A 6000-nucleotide genomic window follows, 5' to 3' on the forward strand; every position below is an offset into this window, starting at 1 on the left:
GAGCATTCCGCTACATTATAGTAGTCACCGACAGATTCAGTAGATGGACTGAAGCTCAAGCAACTCAAAAAGAAACAGCCACTGCAGCTGCTAGATTCCTGATTCGAGAGGTGATTCCTAGATTCGGAGTACCAGATACGATTAGTTCAGATAACGGTTCGCATTTTGCCAACAAAGTTATCGCAGCCATAGCCAGATCACTTGGCATTAAACGTAGGCTTGGCTGTGTCTACAGACCACAGAGCCAAGGCATTGTTGAAAGGCAGAATGGAGTCTTAAAGGCAAAAATTGCCAAGATCATTGCGCACAGTGAAGGAAAAATCAATTGGCTAGATGCCTTACCGCTAGCTTTGATGAGCATGAGAATGACCACAAATAGAGTGACCAACCTAACACCACATGAGATGATGACAGGCAGACCAATGCCAGTTACGTACCTTAGAGCACCATATCAAGGCCCTAGTCTTGAACAGCTCCAAGCTGAACTTCATGATTATGTCACATGCCTTACCAAAATTCACAGAGACTTATTTGCCCAAGCGAAAGGAGCTAGTGTTAACAGATCTGCTGAGATTGACAGCTCGCTGACTGAACTGCTCCCTGGAGATTATGTATATGTCAGAGGCAAAAGGCAGTGGGATCAACCCAGACGGGAGGGCCCTTATAAGGTAGTTTTGGCCACACCCACTGCTGTAAAAGTGGAGGGAAAGACTGTTTGGTTCCATCTGAACCATTGCTCAAGAGCCCCTCCATTTTACCGACCACCACAGCAAACTGATGAACAACCTGCTGAACAAGCACAAGGTGACCCTGCTCCTGTCTCACCTAGGGCAGGACCAAGTGGATACCAGATCCTGACTAGACAACGTGCACGTCTAACTCCTCCTGACCCGGGCTCAGAATCCGATTAAAAGCTACATCACTGCCGACCTTAAACATCAGACACACTGCAATTGACATCATTCGAGGAAGAAATGCCTCCATGGCATCCTTTTAGGCATCCTGGTCTGTGCGGACTAAAAGGTACCACCCTTATCTTCATCATCATCTCTTGCATCATTGTTTTTGCTATTCTTTTCACGGAACAATCTGCACATACGCCTTTCACGGAATTTGAACTTTGTGCTAACTGTTCCATTGAACCAAATACTACTGGACAGTACTGATTAAGTACTTGGACCTTTTTCTTGTTTCCTTTCGTATTTTTGTTGTGTACATTACCTTCATTGTGTGATTTGTGTATGCTTTTAACCGAATTCCACCTGATGAACCCCTGTCAAGCTTTTCATATTCCGACTCTCCCCTATCCATTACCTGTCTTTTCCTTTTTCAAAGACCTGCCTTTATATTTGATCAAAGCTGACATCTCTATAGCACACACATTCATAGCACAATCCTCTAACCATTCCGGACCAAATGGTATAGTAGATACTGGTTTGGAAACATACACTAATTTTATCCCTTTTCTGGAATCAACCCTATTGATTAACCCTGAACACCTTTTAGTTGCTGAAATAATTAGACCAAACTTTACTACCGCCATTGTCTGGTATTTTGCCACTCAAGGTGATAGCACGTCTTTAAGTCGCAGACAATACTTTCGTTCATTCGCCACAAGCAAGTCCTCACTACTAGAGTACTGTTGTCATTGGATTGCGTCCTAACTATGCTACTCACACAAATCCAGACTAAGAGTCTTGACCTTTGGAGGTCCCACAAAGACCACTTTTTACTTGGGTTGACAGTAATAATGGCAGCCTTCATCACTTCTGCATTAGGTGCTCTACTCATAGCTATGCTATGTAACACTTACCAAACCACAATTCCCATCCAAAAGGTTGACGATTCTACTCGACATATCTTTAAACGCTCACTTGACCCCAACAAATACAGACGTTCCATTGTCCATCAGACTTGGTCTGAATTGGGCAATCGCACGTGTGAACGATACTGTCCCTATGTCGACCCAACAGTTTGTATGTCCACTTCCAACCTGTCCCCATCCTTTGCTTACGCGAACATTTACTTCGAATGGACACAATATCGCCAATCCGACTACAAAACAATTAAAAAACGCTGTTTGGCATCACCTGCCAATATCTGTGACCAACCTGCTAACTGTTTCAATTCTGCGCGCCTTAGGAGACGCCCATCTAAGCCTTTGCATTGCAGCTTAGCTTTATTAATGTCATACTTCCTGACTACTACTCCCTCCATGCACAACAGATACACCTACTTTCAAGTTGAATATCGGTCTATGACCTCAGTAGCATTCCTAATTGACACCAAAGGTAAATTTTCCCTGAAGGCTTATCCAATTGGCTCTAACTGCTCACATCAGGCTCAATATACTTTAAATGCCTTCTGCGAGCCTCTAATCTGCTACGAACAAGCCCGCCTGAACAGGATGCCACGAGCTGTGGTCCATTCCTGGGAGGCACAGAGATTGTTTACATTTGATTCCTTAGACCCTAATGACTTACCTGATACAGATAATGACCCTGGTGTTGTGATTTCCCAATATGCTGATCAGAACATGTTCTATCAATATTTGACCTACACAGCCCAATCAGTTGCTTCAACTGACTGCTTTGCTTGTCACAATGGTAACAGTGTCCCAACTATCACCCCAATAGATGGTTTAGATATTGTCACTAACACAACTGTTCCCTCTCCTCTGCAATGCTTGATGTCTTCATTGACCATTCCCAACCAACACTCCGCTGTTGATCCAAGATGTACTGATGTTGATGGTCCAATTGTCCCACCACCTCCAGTTATACGTGATACTGGAGCTCAGTACCCATTTTGTTTTTGTAGGGCCAGTGCACGACACAACCTTCCTGAACTTGACAACAGGTGTCGCATTAGACTTAGTCCCACTGGTACTGATATACTCACGGGATATAGATATCTTAGGGTTAACTTAGCTAACGGTACCCTCCCCCTAGCTGATCTTTTCTGGATATGTCACTCAGACACTAAACTGCTCCAGTCCCTTACTAACTCGTGGACTGGCTGCTGTGCACCTGTCACTTTAACCGGTTCTGTTTCAGTTATGACCTTTGATGATGCTTTACCCAGACACAAACGTGATCTTTATTCTGACATTTCAGATGTACAGAATGTTCCTGAGCTCAATTACCTAGGCATCCCTGTAAAAATTCCCAAAGAACACTTGGTTATGAGTGATGGTAGCATTGGAGCCACAGGTATACTGTTTGCTGGACTGCAAGCCTATAGAAATGGCCACTGGATTAATTACATTTGGTACAACCAACAGAGATTTCTTAACCACACCATTACTGCTTTAGAGGCTCTTGGTGAGCAGTTGGATGCAACTTCTAAAATGACCCTTCAAAACAGATTCGCTATTGACCAAATGAGAGCACCTGATGATGGTGTCTGTGTTCTGATTGGTGACGAATGTTGTTCCTATATTCCCTTACATACTGGTTCTGATGGTAATTTTACTAAAGTAATGTCCAAACTTAGAAACCTGCGTGATGAACATGTTAGAAACACTCAAGCTGCACAAGACTCCTGGTTTAACTGGCTATTTTCTGGTCAATGGAAAGCTCTTTTAATGAGATTGGCTATGATGCTTTTATATGTCATCTTGATTTTGATGTTTGTGGCATGTTGTGTTGTACCTTGTTTGAGATTGTTGATTGAACGAACTGTTTCATCTATCTCTGGACAATATGCTGTTTTCCATGCGTCTGTTGACTCATCAGCGGGACTTGAAGTTATTTGTCAAATGGGCCAGGGCATGTCCCCGGACAAATAATGCAACTGCGCCCTCCGGGTCAAGGTGAAGTGCTAGTAACCTCTCCCTTGACCTACACCGTGCCTTTCCACGTGGCGCAAAGTCACAAAAGGCAGAAGACATCTTCAACTACCATTTGGTTTTGTGTTTTTATCCCTTTGCCTTTGATTTTTTCTCCATGTAAATGGACTATTTAATCCTACACCCTTGTTTCTCACCTGTCCCAAGGTTCCATAATACTTGGTTGTGTTTATTCCTCTACAAGTGTGCCTTTCACTATCTGGTGAAATGCTTTACAGTTACATATGTATATTGTGCCTAAGGGGGGACATGCTTACTTGGATCCTTCTTACCTACTGCTCGTGTTCCCAAATTCCTCTGAAGAGGCGGAGCCCCTTGACTGTGCATTGTCTTGGTAACGCTACACATTCCCATAGGGGACCTATCAGGTAGCTTTTCCAGGCAGCGACCAAACAGACTGGTATTTCCCCATCGGTATAGCGCCTTGGCTCTAGGGGGGTTTGCCATCCTTGCCTTTGTGCTGGGGTGGTATGCCTTAACCCTTGGATTTTGAGGTATGCGACTGCATGTGGGGCCTTGTCGGGTTGCTTTGCCAGGTGCCATGGTTGACGTGCCTTTCTATGCTCAATTATTCGCCAGTTACCAGCGAGGAGACAAGGGGAATGTGGGGTTGTTTAATCAGATACTTATGTCACTTTTGACAAAAGCATTTCAATACTTGAGATGCGTAATTCGGACCTGTTTGACCCTCCTTGTGGACAATATATTAATATGGAACTTAACCATGTATTCGACATATCTATCATATGTAATCCAATCATGTTATCCATTATGTAATCCATTTGAAAGTGTGCATTTTCATACCTTTTGTAGTAATTACACCACCTTTATTCATTTGTTTTGGTGTCATGTAGCTGAATATATAACCATGTATTTCTTACTATTCTGTCATGTTTACTCACCCATATACATAAGAATGTGCCAAATCAATGTGGTTTAAAAATGGACTTGGGACTCAAAATATTTACGAGCACGTAACTCACTTACAATAAAATAATTAAAACTCTACTAAAGTCTTTATGCTCTGAAAGACAGCCTAAAATACCAAATTATCCCATCGTTGTTCCGTGGGACTAAATCCCACGGAAGGGGGGAATGTGGGGCCTAATTTAGGATATTGAAGAAGCATATGTGTACATTTCATATACTGAAGCACACTGGCCTCATATGAGCAAGTTCATTAAGTTCGCTCATCCTCTGTTTGCTCTCTCCCGTAACAGGTTTAGGCCTGTACCTAATATATCTGAGAGACAGCTGTTATAAGATAACAGGACATAATTGGCTCGCTCCCCGGAACATGCTATATGATGACTGAGGAGCATATCTCTAAACTCATTAAATAGAGGCCAGCATATCTCTAAATTCATTAGACAGACCAGATGGCCACATAGACTCCCACTCCATGGGAACAGCACACAAAGTGAAGGTCAACATTTTTAAAAAAACTATACCATGTTGATTTGGTCACAATTAAATCCAATTATGGGACTAATGGCATAATGCCCATAACCTTGACCGGAAAAAACCTCCCTAAAGGTGATCATGTTTGGGAACAATTATGTTCAACCGATATATGGTTATATAACGGTAAAAGGTGGAGCCTAAAGCCCCCACCTTTGGTTTGCCCAAATACTGTATAAAAGAGCATGTAACTCTTTGTCTCATCAGAAGATTGGATCCTTCTGGCTGAACTTGGCTGATTTTTCAAGACAATAAAAGAGCATCTTAGAACTTTGAAGAACTCCGTCTTCTCCTTTTTTTAACTCAAGGCACTCGTCTGTTTTTACCTTTTTTCTTTTGAACTTAGAACCTTTGTAGTGATGCATGACTAGATAACTTTTAAAGAGTCTATTGTAAGCTAGCCCAAGGCTTCCCTTTAAGGGAGGCCAAGAGTCGTCAGATTACGAACGACAGGACACCACACAGCATGATTTTATAGAGTAGAAATACAAATTGTCAACCCTCATTGTCATTATATGCAGTTTGCACGCATCACCACAAAGCCATGTTGGCCTTCTCCATATGTCTGACCATCAGGCTGTTGAGAAGAACTCCCCAAAGGACAGTCCTACTAAAAAAGCCTTGTTTGAAATAATGTTCCCTAGGTTCCTGCTGGTTTTCTGTTTTGAGATGCTTCTATAGCTGACAGA

The sequence above is a fragment of the Astyanax mexicanus genome, chromosome 19, assembly GCF_023375975.1.
Source record: "Astyanax mexicanus isolate ESR-SI-001 chromosome 19, AstMex3_surface, whole genome shotgun sequence".
NCBI lineage: Eukaryota > Metazoa > Chordata > Actinopteri > Characiformes > Acestrorhamphidae > Astyanax > Astyanax mexicanus.